Consider the following 18,289-nt stretch of genomic DNA (forward strand, 5'->3'; position numbering starts at 1 on the left):
ACACTTTATTAAGCAAGGCAGAGTAATAACAACCCTCCCCAAATCTCAGTGAGCAGTCTCTCACAAAGGTTTGTCCCACAGAAGTACAACGGTTCCATAAATTATACTACACTGTAAGTTTAAGGCAGGAATGTATCATTTTAGTCCTGACAAACTTTCTGCCTGTGAACTAACCAAGAAAATTGTTTGGTGCGTGGATTTCTGCTATTTCAGGATTTCTCATTAGGTGCATGGGTAAGTGAACCAACAAAGGCTGACTCAATGGCTGGGTATTTTCCTTTGTTTTCCCTCTTTTTTCAGTGGAGAAACCCATGTATATTTTTATAATTTTTTGCTAGATGTCTTTGGGGCAGGGGAGGAAAAGTTCCATTGCTTATTGAAAGCCACTTTCAAGGAAGAACATGGAAACAAACAGTGGGGTTTTTTTTCTGAGTAAATACTGCAGTATAGTTTCATTTCCTATATGTTATATTTTTAAGCTACATTACATGCAGTGGAGCAGGTATCCAGAATCAAGTCAGAATTATGGAATAGCTTCTATGCAAAGAATGGTTTGAATAGACTAGGACTGATTTGCCCAGTTAGAAATGGGTAAAAGATGTGGGCAGATTTGATAGAGTGAAAGACATGGAGAGCGTGAATAGGGACTGTCTGTTCATCTTCCAGTAGAAGAACTTGGAAAGGGGCATCAGATGAAGGAGCCTGGTTCAGAACATGCAGAAGAGGGGGTTTTCTCCAAGTGTGGGTCTATGGGGCTCCTTGCCAAAGGATGTTGTGGGTGCAGAATTTCATGTGAATTTGAGGGGAGATTGAAGAGATGTTTGGAAAAGTGCTCAGTAGATCTAAGCTGTCCTAAACCAATAAGCCACATCACTTTCAAAAAATCATCTGAGCTCACAACTGTCGGAGATTGGGAGAACCCTTGGAGAAAGTATTGTGCTGGTGTTCAGTGAAAGGTATCTTTATAGCCAAGAAAATAACTTTATAAAGCTTGGGGTGGGAGTGTGATTTTCCAACTACATCTGCAATATATCCTTGCCCAGGTAGAGGATGGCAATGGTAATGGCAGCATGACCGTACACCAGCTTCATTTCCAGGTATTTCGCACTGTGTATTTCAAATTTTGCTGATTTTTCCCAGCAACTTTCCTTTTTTTTCTGTTTTCCTCCCTGTGATTATCTGTGTCAGAAAAAGATAATCTTACTTTTCACCTTCTTCCAAACTTGGTTTCACTGACAGCGAAGGAGGGTGAAGGAAGATTACCTGACACCTGTGTTGATGGAGCATTGCACAGGGACATGGAAACCACTGGACTGACTCACACAATCGTTCCTCTGGTTTAGGGATGCAGCTTTTGGCAGTGGTAAATGCAGTGTTTTGGAAGAAGGCATGAAAACCTGACAGTTGTTTTGGCAGTTCACTTTCTTGCCACATAGACATAAGGATCAAGGCTTGAAATATGTAGTGATATTAGTTTCTCATGAGCTCAGCTCGCATTATCTGCTCTAGTGGCTGCTGAATTAATCAAGCCTTTGTAAAATCCAGGTACATCATTTCAGTGTTGATAAACTGGAAAAGAAGTGAGGATGTACACCTCATTCAGCATTTCCAGAGAGTCTAAAACATCAGTTGTTCTTATTATCTGGAGACTTTTTTCTCTGACAAGACCTAAGTGTTTTCTCCAGTTTGTCCTGAGTGGCCCAGGTTATCCTAAATCTGAAGTCAATGGTTGCCAGAGCCACAGCTGCTGTTGATTATTTTGGAACTGCTTTTGCAGGGCAAAAAAGTTTTTGCTCAACATCGATCTGTTTTGAATTGTGCATTTGTTTGACCAAAGCTGGAAGTAAATCTCAGATTTGTTTTTTGACACCTGTCGCATTCCTGGTGTTAAGGAATCTTTTATTCCTGTCAATGAATCCAGCGGCAAACCCAGACAGAGACATCAGGTCCCCCAGCTGACACCTGGCTGGGGACAAAAAGGCACTCTGTGCACGCGAAAGTTTGCTTTAGTGAGTGTGGGGAGGCAGGAAAATAAACCATACAAAGAGATATGAGGTAATAGGTGCAAATTAAAATACATGGCATGTTGTGCCTTCTGTGTTTTGGGACCATTATGCCTGAGGTACGTGGTGTGTATGGAGTCTGTGTTTGTAGGGTCAGGCAGTGGGAAAGCAGTTGTGATTTATGCATGGGGCCAAACTCTGATCCATCCTGAGCCTTTCTATTTCATTCAGTGGGACCAAGCTCAGGAGCTCAGTAGACAGGGGTCACTAGCCCTGGGGGGCTGAAGGCAGCTGAGGTTGCACAAGAGAAAGTCAGTCCTAAATTCCTGCCTCGGTTGATGCCTCGGACAGGCAGTTCAGGATACATCATTTAACCTCTCTGGGCCAAATTCTGCTCAGCAGCTCTGGAGTAAATTCAGGGTGACTCCACTGAAGCCACGTGGCAAAGCCCAACCTGTTACCAGTTAGGCATGTCTCCACTGGCTGTCCTAGGGCTGAACTTGGCTCAGAGATTTGAGAACTCGGTCCAGTGCATGAATGACTCCATGTTCTCTAACAATGCTGCGTTTCAGCCTGGTTTTGTTTGAGGGATGGATGGGTGACTTGATATACCTCAGACAGGATCCCTCAGGGCTTTTAGGTCTGCTGTGAATCATGACCCTGAAGGATGGCCCATCAAGGGTTGGGGTTTTTTTTTTGTTTGTTTCTTGTTTTCATTTGTTTAAATCCCAACAGTGGTTCAGGGAGTAGTGAGAAATGTCCCACAGCTGAGCTGAAGCCGTAGCTTTGCTTAGATGTGCTCAGGCCCCTGTAAAGCTCCTGAGCACAGACCCATGAAGAGAAAGTGAAACTCTGGGTGTCGTGGCTTAACCCCAACTGGCAACTAAGCACCACACAGCCGCTTGCTCAGTCCCCCCTGGGCGGGAGGGGGGAGAGAATCAGAAGAGTAAAAGTGAGAAAACTCGTGGGTTAAGAACAGTTTAATAATTGAAATAAAATAACGATAATGATGGATAAGGATAAGGATAAGGATAAGGATAAGGATAAGGATAAGGATAAGGATAAGGAAAAGGAAAAGGAAAACAATGAGAGAGAGAGAGAAAAACGAAACCCAGGAAAAACAAGTGATGCAACCACCCACCACCCGCCGACTGACACCCAGCCCATCCCCAAGCAGCGATTGCTGCCCCCTGGACAACTCCCCCCAGTTTCTATACTGAGCATGAGGTCATATGGTATGGAACAGCCCTTTGGCCAGTCTGGGTCAGCTGTCCTGGCTGTGCCCCCTCCCAGCTTCTTGTGCACCTGGCAGAGCATGGGAAGCTGAAAAGTCCTTGACTAGTGTAAACTCTACTCAGCAAGAACCAAAACATCAGTGTCTTATCAACATTATTCTCATCCTAAATCCAAAACACAGCACTGTAACAGCTACTAGGAAGAAAATTAACTCTATCCCAGCCAAAACCAGAACACTGGGATAACGAGCTCTGGGAATATCTTATCTCTGCTTGGTGTGGGAAATAGTAAGTTGCCCGGAGGAAATATGACTCATTCTTATTTCTGTTCAGAAAAGTGGGGAAATGCCTACGTTTCTGTTTAATCAAAGCTTAATATGAACTAGTTTTCTTTGTCTCCTCCCCAAGCATTGCATGCAAAGCAGCATTCACTGGCCCTTGAAGTTAATATACTGTATTACGCATTCTAGAAGTTGACATTTCATGTGACCTACATGCACAGAGTGGAGCAGGGATGACTCAGATTTCTGTGTTTGTGGCTGCCACATCTCCTGCATTCTTAAGTTAATGCGTATATTTGAAACAAGGGGAGGACTGATGCTGAAACATTCATTCAGAAGCAGCGGTAAGATCTGTACCTGCTTTAAAGAGGAACTCGTTTCCCTGGAGACACTGATCCTGTGCCTCTCACTCAGTGACAGTTTCCAGTCACGCGGTGATGTCAAAGTCAGGTCAGCAGGATCAAGACAGAAAGGATTTCTGGCAGTGCCAGTCAGGAAATCCTTAAACAAGAGGGAGCACTGGAAAGGATGCTATGGCAAGCACAGGAAGCGTGGATAATCCAGTGTGAAGGAAAATGGAGTCACAATTTATTATTCTAACCTGATACACACTCCTGAATTTGAACACGATTTTTTTTTTTTCCCTGAGACTGAATGTGAGATCTTTTTTGGATTGTTTGGGTACCTACCTTCTACTTAGCAGAGCAAAAAAAAAGATGTTTTACTTTCCTGCTGCAGAGCAATCTTTTTTTTTCTTTGAATTAGTGAAAAAGAGGTGACAGAAATGATCTATTGTAGATACAGTGAGTGAAAGAACCAGAGTTAGTTTGGGGGCCTTGTGTGGGCCACAACTGGTGATATGAGCTTGCCTTAAGCCGAACCAAATCAAACAAAACAAAACAACCCCACCGAACGCCAAGTCTATGAATTGCTTTGATCTGCCTACCTTCAGGTAAGAAGAATGGGCGACTGCAGGCTTCCAAGGCTCTTCTTAGAAGAACTATCCCCATTATAAGTTTAACATGCTTATCAACAGGCAGGATTGGTTTCCCACAGTGTTAACCTGACTTTATAGCAGCATCACTCTGCTGGGCTGCAGAAATGTGAACTGGCTATATACCAACACTGTAAAATGTAACACTCCTCCTGAGAGCAAGCCTAATTTTATAGGGATATGGGGTGGTCTTTAGCTGCTGTGGTACATGCCCTGGCTGCACACCCTCGTAGTCAGATCAGGCTCATGTCCAACCCTGAATGTGTGCTACAGATTGGCAGAGCAGCACAGGGGTCTGCCCAGTTCAGTGCCATGGGCAGGTGCCGAAGGATGACAGGCATTTAAACAAATAATCTTACTACAGAGCTGTCTCTTACAATGCACAGGCCCACTGTAGCCACAAAAGTATCCTGCCACATCCTGCTAAACAGTAGCCCTTAGTCCTCAGCATCTTTCACCCAGCTAAGACTTTTGCATAAGCTTTTGCCCAGTGAGTCAAAAATGAACTAGGCATTCAGAAGACCAAGCCTTACAGGCAGGCAATGAAGGTAATTAGTCCCTTCAGTGCTGAAGTGTCTCCTGAAAATGGGATGGTAGCTTTGCTTCCAACATAGGCTTGCTATGGTGGAGAGAGTAATGCTTAAATATATTTCCAAAATCTGGGCCAAATTCTGATGAGCTCTGTATTACGCTTGGGGAAAGAGAAGCAAAAGGAAATTAAATACTAGATGTTGGTAGAGCTGTGAATTGAGCCCTTATCAACCTGGTCAACACAGAAAGCATGCTTCTCACTTGGCCTAGGCAAATAAAGAAACAGGACATTTTACTTTTCTGAATAATTACTAACACGGACTTCTTGAGTTTTCCCAGGAAGAAAATCTAAACTAGAAAGATTCCTCGTAAAAACACTCCCATAAGCATCTTTACATGTTCACATTTAATGCATTGGTTATTTTCGGATATATTTTGTAAAATCCTTCCCTTGTTATAGTCAGTGGCTTTTCTCCGCTTCGGTGAAGGGGGGCCAGGGCCTTCCCTACACAGCTTGAACACACATGAGGCCCCAATGACCTTCTCATCTTACATACTTCTTTCTCATGTTTCCTTTTTAAACATGTAGACACTTGCCTGTGCTATGATGGAGTTCGTTCAGCAAATCCAGCATATGGCTTAGGAGTTCTGTGTGCTCTAATTATCCTTGTTCACACTCCTCTGGTCAAGCTTGGCTGATGAAGATGGCTGGAAAATCAGGTCCATCTGTTCCTTCCAAAAGATACAATCAGATGGCTTTAGCAAGGAAAGTATACTCAAGAAGTGCTATAGACATGCTTGCTTTCAGCCTGATGGCAGTCTCATTAAAACCAATAAAAAGACTCCCACTGACTTCAGTAGGGAAATAATTCCCTACTCTGAAATTGTCTGCTTGAGTTAAGCAAAGGAAGAAAGGTCAGGCTTTATCTTAAAGTTACTTATATATATAACTTATTACAGGGTTAATAACTGATGACTCAATTCTTACAGAGCCCAAGAGGTCAAAGGGTTGCTTGCAACAACTGATAAAACACCCTTGACCGATGTTCTCACAGCACCCATGAAAAATGCTGCTGATAGGCATAGCACACTTATCCATCAGTCTTTTATGGACTACTTATAAATGCCATATCATTATAAATCTCGACTAGCAAAACAAATAACTTCTGTGTCAGAAAGCTGTGCACAAAGTTTGGAAACTCAAGTCACTTGACATCTGCAGAACACTCAGTTGGTGGATTGAATGTTACGTCAGTTGTGAAATGTATTTCTGGGAGAATATGAGATAGGAAGCCTTGTGGCTGGAGCATAATGTGTTGTTGGAAAGCCAACTTGTTTTCTGGCTTAGCTTTACCATTGTAAAAAAAAAAGGGGGGGGGGGGAATTGATTTTAAAAAAAAAATTGCTCTTAAAAATGAGTGTAAGGTTGTTACATATGTCTATTACAAAAACAGCCATCATCTGTCACTCACTAGGGACACCAGATTTTCCTACTTGAACAGATATGGTAATTTCTTTCCCCCCACTGTGCAATAAATTCTGAGGTTATTTGTGAAGCACTCCAGCCCTTAGCTTGAATCCTATCTCGCTGGGAAGAGCCTAAATGGCATCACCCCTTTGAAGTGTTGGCAGCGGCGCTGCTGGACTCAGGCCCTTTGTCTTCCCCGGGCAAAGCAGTGGCTGCATACCAAATCCCAGTGTCAAAGGGAGAATGGGAACGCTGCTGATGCGGGATGCTGGGGGTGACCGTGAGGACACCAGCTCTGACTCTACACCAAGCTTGGGGGTAGCGAGGCTTTGGGAAGTGGTGATAACCAGGATGACCCCTTCTGCTTGAGGAGCACAAGATGGATTTGGTGGGGAGGCACTTGTGTCAGGATGTACAGTCCTCTCTGGAACGTCAGCTTGGCCCTCAGTTCATTAATCCTTCCTGGGACAGGTTCAGGTTTTAATCCTTGAGCCACTTTCTGAAGGCTGCTAGAAGCTGGCAGAACTCACAGAAGTCTGCGGCTCTTGGGAGAGGCTCTAGCAGCGCCCTGGTAGCTCTTAGCTTGCCTTGGGGAAGGATGGAGAAGGATGCACGTCACAGAGACTTCCACCTCTCCCCTATCTCCCCAGCAGATTTTCATGGTCATGGCAGAGAAAATTCTTATATGCATAAAACTGTATGAGAGAGAAATGAACTCTAAAGAGACACAGAAAACAGTGGCCGTAGGTGGATATTGTTATTTACTGTCTATAGTCAGCGTGCTTTTGGGACGGTGATGTTCAAAGGAACCTGTGCTTTGTCCCAGCCTTCTGGCTGAGAAGGCTGCACCACGGTGAATTTGACTGGAGTGGTTTATAAAGCAGAAAAGAGATGCTGGCTCCGTGCACCAGAAGTGTGGTGAAAAAAGAAGTGGTGGAAGTGTGAGTGTGTGGTGAAAAAAGCAGCAGCCAAAGGCTGCACTTAACGCTTTCTTAGTGATACCCCATTGTAACTTTTCACGCTTTCACCAAGACAAAAACCCACAACCGTTTTGCATCATTACTCTTTAAAAATGCTCCCTCCCTGAAGAATGAACTTACCTGAGAGCCCATACACGGCGCTTCGGAAAGAAAATCAATGCTGCCCTCCTGCGGCCTCGGGCTCTCCATGCCGGGAGGAAGCCGCAGATGCCCACCAGCCGCTCCGGCTGGTTTTGCTGCACGGGGAGACGAAGGGAGAGCCAGCAGGCAGTGGGATTTCCACACTGGGGTTATTCACACCTCCTCCCATTCTCACACCTACATTAGGTGCCTGAGTTTGAAGCCCCACCTAGTAAATGAAAGAACGACAACAGCTTAACTGAGCTGTTCGTCGCTGCCCTTTGGAGGAACTTGCCTTCTTCCCTTGAGCAGGTGGTGAACTCAAGACTGTCAATGCAGAGGCCGAAGCCTGAATAGCCACCAGTGCCAGCACATCTTCTGGGCAACGACAGTGCCGACCACAACCAGGCTTCCCTGAAACCTGTTTTTTATCCGCACTGCCTATTCAGGACTTCTCAATGACTGGATGTAGAAGGTGGTAGCTCTTCAAGAGGCCTTGCTGCCTCATTTATCTTCCTTGTTGCACACAAATACACCCATTCCTTGTACTAAAAATCTCCAGGACACTGCTGATGACCTGTGTCTGCTGGGCACCGAGGGCCAGAGATGCCTGCACTGCTATAATGAGACCTCGGTTAGGGAGGATTTTTAGTGGAGGAATGTCGAGACAACAGCAGTTGTAGATTAAACAAATGTGCTATGCTGGGTGACAGCTGGCAAGCTGGGGAGGTGGTGATGCATTAAACAGGGCTAAATTCTGTACTAAGTTTAAGTCTGCATTAACTGCCCTGAAATAAGTAAAGTAGCTTTGGACTGACGCCGTTGTATTGGAGAGCAGAAATTGGCCTTGCGATTATGTGAAAAAGTACAGCAAATGAAGAGTTTCAGGAAACGTTCAATCAAGACAGAGCAAAATCCAAACCACTCCAATCAACCCTTTCTCCTCTTTTCTAGTAGCATTTCCAGGGCTGGCTTCTTACACCACATTTCTCTATTTTTAGAGGGGTTTATGGACTTGCTTTTATAAAGGACACCTAGACTCTGCTCTCATTTACACTGTTGTATGCCTGTCTGTTTCAATGGAGTTCAGCTCTACTTGATCTTACATCAGCAAGACAAAAAACCCCACAACTAGGCTTACTGTAGCTGAGCATCTGGTGAACCAGGGGACATGCCTGTTTTAAGAGACACCTTGAACGCCGTGAACAGAAAGACACTGGGCTGAATTCTGTCCTCATAACCATATCCTGCTAACATCAACGGATCATGGGAACACACATCTGAGGGCAGAATTTGGCATCTCTTGCTTCTTCCTCTCCCCCAACTTTGTAGTCGGGAAGGGGAGCCAAGGGTCACGAGGAATCACTACGGAGGGCAAGACTGTTCTTGCAGGAGCAGGTTTTCTATTTTTTAACTGGATTTTAATGCTTATCAGATGTGAAGTTCAGAGGAGGAATAATGAAGCCCAAGCGAGGTATTATTTATGCTGAGAAATGGCTGGGCAGGTAAGTATGTTGGTGCTGAGGGACCATACTTGTTGCAGATTAAAATGTATTATATATAGTTAGGATTATAGTTAAGGCTGGTTTAGGGTTGCCACCTTTGAAATAAAAATGGCATGTTAGCCATATGGCCACGGTGCATGCTCTGTATGTCTGTACTGGCTTTAAGAGCAGTGGACAAATCTGTAGCGCCCCAGATCGCTGCTGGCAACTTTGTGCTGGGGCCATGAAATTAATTGCTTGCCTTACCTCAGCAAGCCAGGTCTCACACTACCCCTTCCTCCAGGGTCTACATATTCCGGTGAAATTCAGCATGTGTTTCATCATGATGATGATGCTCTTTCTCTTCTTCCAAACCAGCATCGTTCAGAAAAACACGTGCTGATATCAGCATTCACAACCTTGGTTTGCAAATGAAGCAAAGTTTTGCTGAAATCGATGGTGCTGTGCTGGTTTATGCTAGCTGGTGCTCCGTAGCAATGAAGTTATGGGAATTTTTAAATTAACAGGAAAGAAAAATTGAGTCAGATGTCTCCCCTGTTGTTGTTGTTAATACTGTCTGACCTTTTTTGCTGTACTTTCTCCTGAGTGTGATTTCACATGTGAGCACTTCAGGGAAGAGGAGAGGAAGGAAGTATCCTTAATGGGCTCTTTTGTGAAATGAGGTAAATTAGGTGACTGGTTTTTTTTGCTGTAGAAGACTGTAGATTTAGCACTGCAGACTTTACTCTTTTAAAGTGTTTTGCCCTCCCTTAAACCGTGAATTTGGCTTAGAAAGGATTAAAAGGTAGGTATCAATTTATACCTTTTTACCTCTCCCCTAGCATAGTCTAAATGCCTGGGTCAGGCTTTTACTGCAACCCTGAAAGTGCTAAAAGCTCTCTTCCTATCTGTTAAAATGAAAGCAGCCACAGGATATCAGTAGCGGGGTGACAGGAAAACTGCCAGGTACTGTGAGACCTGAGTTAACGCAGTAAGAGCTGGCAAAGCTGTCCTCTCGTGTGCGGGGCGCTGGCTTGCTAGCAAAAGCACACCTTGGCCATGGCACATACTGGTGCACAGATGTCTCTTGGGATGAAAGGGGTTACCTTTCATGAGAGTTGCCTCTGGGTTGTAGTGCTTATGCCTGAGTGAGAATTCTGCTTGTTTAAGGTTAAATCCTACCTTTCCACTTACACTGGATGGTATATTTTTCTGTAGGGCGACATAGAATCATAGAATCATTTAGGTGGGAAAAGACCTTTAGGATCATCAAGTCCAACCATTAACCTAGCACTGCCAAGTCCACCACTAAACCATGTCCCAAAACACCACATCTACCCGTCTTTTAAATACCTCCAGGGATGGGGACGCCACCACTTCCCTGGGCAGCCTGTTCCAGTGGCTTAACAACCCTTTCAGTGAAAAGTTTTTCCTAATATCCAACCTAAACCTCCCCTGGTACAACTTGAGGCCATTTCCTCTTATCCTATCACTTGTTACTTGGGGGAAGAGACTTACCCCCCACCTGGCTACAGCCTCTTTTCAGGTAGTTGTAGAGAGTGATAAGGTCTCCCCTCAGCCTCTCTTCTCCAGACTGAACAACCCCATTCCTTCAGCTGATCCTCATAAGACTTGTGCTCTAGACCCTTCACCAACTTCGTTGCCCTCCTCTGGACACGCTCCAGCACCTCGATGTCCTTCTTGTAGTGAGGGGCCCAAAACTGAACACAGTACTCGAGGTGTGGCCTCACCAGTGCCAAGTACAGAGGGACGATCACTTCCCTTGTCCTGCTGGCCACACTATTTCTGCTACAAGCCAGGATGCTGTTGGCCTTCTTGGCCACCTGGGCACACTGCTGGCTCACATGCAGCTGGCTATTGACCAGCACCCCCAGGTCCTTTTCCCCCAGACAGCTCTCCAGCCACTCCTCCCCAAGCCTGTCACGTTGCATGGGGTTGTTGTGACCCAGTTGCAGGACCCGGCACTTGGCCTTGTTGAACCTCATACAGTTGGCCCTGGCCCCTCAATCCAGCCTGTCCAGATCAGTGTAGATGCACGTGGTCTGTTAGGTACAAGTCTCCATAGATGGGAATGACGAATAATTTTATTGGAAGGATTTGACTGAAAATGTTTTGTCTCTGGTGCTTCTGACATGACATAGATTGGGCCCAAGACACCAAACAGTTGGGCTACCAAAATGTTGGGAATCAAGGAGGCATGGACTCCTGGGTGCTAATGTAAAGACATGGTCTTTGTCACACCAGATGCTACTTAAACAATCTGTGTGTCGGTCATTATGCATAACGTATAACAGCACTTTTCCTGTCTTACAGGGATGTTGAATCAGGCCCACGTACGCACCCACTGCCAGTGGCTTGTCTTTGGCCTGCAGTGCCTGAGATCAGGGCATGGGTCTCGTGGGGTAAATAATCGGTGGTGGGACAGTGGTGTGAAGGGGACAGGACTGTAACAGAGGTGCCTACAGAGGACTTCAGGAAGAGGAAAACAGGCGTGGAGGCCCTGTGGCTACAGAAGGGCAAGGCTTTGTGTGTGCATCAGCATGTCAGCCTTTCATGACTGTTTTAATTTGGACCTTGTGAGGCTGAACATGTGGGATGCTCATCAGTTCAGAGGTGGGAAGTGCCTCTGCTACCAGCATTTGGCTCTGCTAGGTCCCTTGGCAGCCAGAAGCCATGTCCTTCCTCTCCTTCCTTTCTTCCCTCCTTTCTTCATACAGTCACAGAATGGTTGAGATTGGAAGGGACCTCTGGAGGTCATCTGGTCCACCCCCCCTCCTCAAGCAGGCTGCTCAGGGCTGTATCCAGTCAGGTTTTCCATATCTCCAAGGTCAGAGACTCCAGAGCCTCCCCGGGCAGCCTGGTCTTGCCTCCTCCCCTGCTTCCCCAGCCCTTGTGCACTGCTTGCTTCAGTCAGTAGGTGTCAGCGAGCTCCAGCCAATGCTCCCAGGGCCACCAGGCTGTCTCCCGGGCATCCTGCGTGGAGAAAACCCTGGTGAAATCCAGAGGAAATATGTGGCAAACAAATGAGTGGAGGATGGAGTGCAAGGACAGTAATGTGAGAGAGAGAGAGGGAGTGTTTGGTGAATTTCTCCTCGGTGAGTCAGGGTAACCTCATCGACATTGGCTGTGCGCAGTGAAAAGCTGCAGGAGGGAGTTTTGTGACTGGTTAAAACATACTGAGCTCCTAACTTTTTTAATACTATAGACAAGCCCCTCCCCCCAGGTCTTTTAGACAAATTCACCCCATCCTGACTTTGCTGATACAGTGATGTCTTGGGCAGATGGCTTCATCTCACAGGCCTTGGTTTGCCTGTCTGTCAAATGAAGCTGATAATAATCACCCACTGGTGTCCCAGGGCTACAGCACAAGCTACTTGTTTGACACCTGGCTCAAACAATTAAAATGCAGTAGGAACAGAGATATTATGCCCTGGGATGGGGACATTTGTCCAGCGTCTGTGTTCTTACCCTCTTTGGATTGACCTGCAAAAATTACAACTTTGCCAGCTTGTAAAGACAGCTGGTAAGTACAGTTAGGGAACAATGCTGCTTTTTATAAATGAGCTGTGAAGTCCATGGCAACTATCTTTTGAGATCTAGCCTAGGTAATTGAATGGGTGTAGGTATAATCACATTGCCTTGCATACCTGCTCTGCTCTGCTCTGTGCTGGAGGTGGCTGCATGCAGCAGGGTGATTGACGTAATTCAGTTGTACAAAACCCAGTTTCTGAGGTGGTGAGTTAATGAAATGTCAGCGGCAGTGACAGATCGAGCTAGAGGTAGATGGGGTTTTATATCTGGCCCTGCCAGTGCTCTCCACGTTACCTATGGGGAATCATTCACAGCTGTGGCCACCGTGAGATGAGTGAACTCTGGGGTGTGGGCTAAAAGGAGCAATGAGATGATGCTCTCCAGGCAGGAGACAACTTTTTTATATGGTGAATGAGGTGTTGTGTTGTGACAACACTGAAGCTAGTTACCCAGAGAAGGGAACTGAATACCACTCTACTTCTTTTTAATGACTTGCAGGGAGCCAAGGTCTGGCAGCCCTGGGAACAGGAGGGCTAAATACTCATTTAGTCTTTAAAATTAGACATCACAGAAATATAAGTCTCTTACAGATGCCATGGTAGGTGGTCTAACTATAGCCTTTAATCCTTCTGTGCCCCAGCTCCCTCTTTTGTAAGATACAGATAGGGATACGTTGCAGCCATGCTGGCAGTATAAATATCTCAGGGACTGTGATATTTTCTGATATCTTGTTACTGTGGTGGCAAAACATATAAGCAGAACATTACTATTTACTGTTAAATTTCCAGAGCTGGCTTTTTAAATAAGGGAGTGTATGTTTTGGAAACAGAGTGAGGGAGGGCTAGAGACAGGGGACTTGCTCAACCTGGCTGTGCGGCAAGGAATGGACAAAGAGGCTGCTCCCAATCTGCCTCTCTGGTTATGGAGCCGCGTTGATGGATTTGGGGGGGAAACTTGTCCGGCTTACAGACAGGCCGCTGCTAGAGCACCGAGATCTGAAGGTCTGGAGCTGAGAAACAGAGGTATCAGGAAGCCTGTCAAAAAATACCAGGAATCCATCATCTGCTGAAATAGCCTTCACAGCATCTTCTGGAGATGTATCTTGACATTTCTGAGCATGAGGGACAAATACGGGTCCCAGAAACTTTGGGGTCCTGCAGCAGTGCTCTTACAGGCAACAGCACTTCAGAGCTTTACTGTACTGTACTGTACTGTACCCTATAGAAGGCATGTGATTAATCCACTTAACTTGTGGGCACCAAATGCTTGACTTAAGGAGAGAAAGGATCTAACCTGGGTCTTAATGCCTCAAGTGTATTTCCTGGCAAACCTAGGCATGAGATTTTTCTTACAGAGATTAGTTAGATTACTTGGTAGAAATGGAAGTCAGAAGACCTGGGCATGGTTAAAGGAGGGAAGAGGGAAGGGATGGTGTAACTGCAAGTTTTTTCATAGGGTGTGGGAAGATAAGAATGTATTTTGGGAGGTGGAAGGCAGACACATTTTTTTTAGTGAGGAAAAAGGACTGTGCTTTGAAAAGCCATGATATGAGAGGAATGGAAATGGAGGATATGTAGAAATATAAGGCTCTGAGACCAAGAGAGTACAGTTACGAAGAAGATGTGTAGCCAAGTGAGGAGTAGTGTAGTGGTGAGAAGAAAGATCTCTGCATATAAAACAGGTGATTCTTACTTTTTATTTAACATTTTCCCGGGATAACATGGAAAAATCACAAAGGTGGTCCAAAATAAAACTGCCAGTTCATACCATGTTTCAGCTTCCAGCTGGGTCACCACTTGTTTTGTTCTGCATCTAATACAGAACCCTCTAAAACCTGCTTTGAAACTGAGGGATTGTTTTATCCTGTCTTGATAATAGCAGCTCTGCAGTTAACTGGAGTGTTTGAGCAGTTGCTGGCAGTTCCTCAGCCCAGACACTGAGGCTGACTGATCTAGCATCCTTCAGTGAAACTGCACCAATGATCTTTAGTAACAGTTTGGAGATGTGTAAGTGTTCATGGTATAGTATATACATACGCACATACACATTTATTTGAGGTAAATTTTCCCCTGGAGTCGATGCTGTCCTGTTCTGCACCTCCATCTCCTTCTTCCCCAGCAGTGGAGCCGGGCAAGAGGTCCTCCTCTGGCTCCTCCATGGCCTGCTGCCTGCCTAGATGGTGAGATGAAGGTGCAGGAGGTGTGACGATTTTGGAAACCACCTCTGTATGCTGGATCCAGCAGACATCAGTTGTGTGGCAGGCTCAGCAGAGGGAGCCTTGGGTTCAGTCCTGGAGCTGAGGAAGGGAGCAGACTTAATGCAGTTCAGAAAGCAAAAGTTGCTTTCCTTTTCCTCCCTCATCTAGGACCCTGGGCTTGCTGCTCAGCGTGGGAATGGCTAGGCAACATTACAAGGTGTGTATATGTCTGAGTATTTTGTGTCGCACATGCAGTTTATGAAGCACTTAGAGCCTGCTTCTGTGATGTTGTGCTCCAAAACTCAGCTCTCCCACCGCACCCCTGGGGTAGCTGTCATTCTTCTGGCAAAAGGAAGTGATGGAGGAGGAGAGCTCCATATGGAGTCGGTCTGCGTTGTCCAAACTTGTTTGCTATTCAGTGTAGTTATAGTACTCTGAAACTGTCCAAACATCCTGCTGCCTGGCATTGGCTTCACCACTGAAGAGCTGGTGCGCGCTGGCTGGAGAGGGAGGTGTTTCTCGTATGTGGCAGCTCCCAAACGGCCTCCCTGGGTTAAATATTAACTTATTGTTGCTGATCTTACAGGTCATTTTACTGTATCTCCAGCTTTCTTGACACACAAGGAGAATATTTGGAGCGTAATGTGAATTTTCTATGCCTGGCTGTAGTGTGTTTCACTGTTAATTTTTTGATTGAAAACTCAAGCTTTTGGCTAAATGAGTGTTTTTAGAAAACACCTGCTTTCCTCATAAAATATTTTTGATCAAAGCCTAACATGTCTTAGCTTTCATCTGAAAGGCTTCCTTTTTTTCTAACAGTCATTGTGTGAAAACATTTGCTCCTCAAGTTAACAGGGTTTTTTTTCAACAACAATTTGGATTTTCTTTTGGAAACTTCCTGTTTTCTGACGAGTTTTGTGTGTGAGCAGCCCATGTGCCCAGCCCTGGTTCAACAAAAGCTGTTCATGTGGCAGGCCAAGAGGCAGAGCAGAAGATGGATAGCAGTGGTGCCTTTGTGGCTGCTCATTGTTCAGCAGAGTAACTGTTAAGCAAAGATGGCTTTAAAACAAAACCAGCAATGAACCTTTTTTTTTTGGTGACATATGTTGTGAAAAACCTTTCCTGCTTCTTTATCCCAGAACTCCAAGGTCTGAAATATTTTCAGGTAGGGTTTGAGTTTTTTTTTTTTTTTTTCCATTTATGTGTCCATGACTTAACTGAGATGAAGCAGTTATTAAAAAGCTGTGTCAGCAGTGGGCAGGAGGTGAAGGCCCAGCCCAAGGCATCAGACATGATGTTCCTATGAGCTCCCTTTCTGTTTTCCTCACTTCTTACCTCTTTTTCTCTTTGCAGTGAATGAGGAGCCTGTCCCCTACAAGGTCCCAAATTGAGTTTTGATGCAGTAACCTTGCAACTTGAGGTAAAACTGGTTTGCCTGTTCCAGCAGGTAAGAACGAAGAAAACAAGCCCTGTTAGAAAACATATTGGCCTGCCTATGATTTTAAACACAATTTGGCATGTAATTTGATTCTCTTTAAAACATGCCAGCTGGTAAAAGACTAGCTCTAACAGGGACTTGAGATGAATCTCAGCAAGTTAACATGTTTTTAACACATCCCGCTCCATCGTTTATAAAGACCTGTTGGAGAACAAGCAATTGTGCTCTCTAATGGTGCTGCCCGGACTGCTGGAGCACATGGGGCGCTCCCCAGTCTCTGTCACCATCCCCTCTTGCAGAAACACAGAGCAGTAAACCCAAGGAACGGCTTGTGAGCCTCTGTCTGATGTACAGTTATGACCTAATGGAACAGGGCAGAGTTTCCACCCTTAAGTAATAGCATCCATACACGTGTGGCTGCTTTAGTGGATAGATCTCCTTGCAGAGGTTTCAGCCTTGATCAAAGCAAGATACAGGCATGACCATCTTGGGCAATTGCTGTCCTGGGAGGACAGTAAGTACTCCAAAATGCAGGTGGGAGGAAAAAGGGACCTTGAAGCCCCTGCCTGGTTCCCTCTAGAATAATCCAATTTGATTTTCCCAGCAGGCAGACCAGAGCTCCTGACCTGACCATGGTAGCTCTCTGAACTTGAGCTGGCCGAGCCTATGGGCTAAAACCTGCACGGACACTCTTACCCGGGCTGGCAGGTGGCTCATCCCCCAGACAGAGACGACTTCATGGTGTTCCTTCCTGAATATGGAGAACTACCTTGGATTTCTCCCATATAACATGTAAAGCTGGCACACTGAGTCGGGCTGTATAAGAAACAGAAGAAATACAGAGGGGTTGTTTAGATAAACAGGAGGGAACAGCATTTTTCCAAAGTGCCTCCCAGGTGCCGTGCTCCTTCAGCAGAGGAGCGGGCTGAGGCAGGGCACATCTCTGTCAGCCCTTCATGCACCTGCGTTTCTCTTGCTCTTCTACCAACCCAGCTGACGTGCGGCGCAGGGATGCCTTTGAATTTCACCCATGCGAGTCCAAAAAATAAATTAAAGTTCTCTATGAGTGACTTGGACAAATGTGCACCCTTGACTTGACCCCTGATGACTTACATATCCCCTCATATGCCTGCACTGATGGGCAGACCCCCCAGGGCACTGTTGGCGTGCTGGTTGGCAGCACAGAGGCATCTGTTTAAGAGCTCAGCGCAGATGCATCATAGTTTATTTCTTGTAGCAAACAACCACAGACCTGTGTAGCATTTAATTAAGGCACACTGGCAAATCCTTCAAGCAAAGAAGGCCCCTACAGGCAATGCCTGTGACAGACAGTGCTCAGCATCTCTGAGCGGGCCAGGCTTTAATCAGAGCTGGCGCAGAAGCCATGTAGCCCTCCTGCTTTGGTGTGAAGAGCACATCAAGTGATGTAAATTTGGCTCCAGGGCTACAGTAGTATGGTCATCCAGCTCTCAAACTGACCCATAAATGACAGTCACGTAGATGAGTTGCTGTTGAAAACCCCTGAGCGGAAGGAGATCAAACCACTCTCTGGTTCGTGGAAAGTGTGCAGATGTGACCAACATTTCTAGGAGAAAGACAGGAGCATTTTGAGGTGAACAGCAGTGCATACTGCCAGCCTAAATTAGTTTCTTTAGCCACACTGACTACCAAGGGTGAAGAGGATGGGCTTGAACCAGGGAAATCAATGCCCTCAGTTGCCTGCAGCAAGAGAAGCCCCACTGGGCACCCCCGAGGGCTGGCAGGGCTTTTTTTCAGCTTCCTACCTCAGGAGAGAGGGCCTAATGTTTTTGCTTGAAGGATGTTCATGGTGTGCATCCCAGCTGGCTGAGTCCCGAGTATGGTGTGGGAGTATTTCATGGCATCAGCAAGGGAAGGAGGAAGAGCTGGGAGGTGGATGCCACCTCTGAGGAGTGGTGGTGGGAAGCTGTGAGCCATCGAGGGTGTTTGGCCAAGGGCCTGGTGGCTACGTTAAGTGTAGCCATTGG

The sequence above is a fragment of the Nipponia nippon genome, unplaced genomic scaffold (assembly GCF_047370975.1).
Source record: "Nipponia nippon isolate SJK-2023a ecotype South Korea unplaced genomic scaffold, ASM4737097v1 scaffold_3, whole genome shotgun sequence".
NCBI lineage: Eukaryota > Metazoa > Chordata > Aves > Pelecaniformes > Threskiornithidae > Nipponia > Nipponia nippon.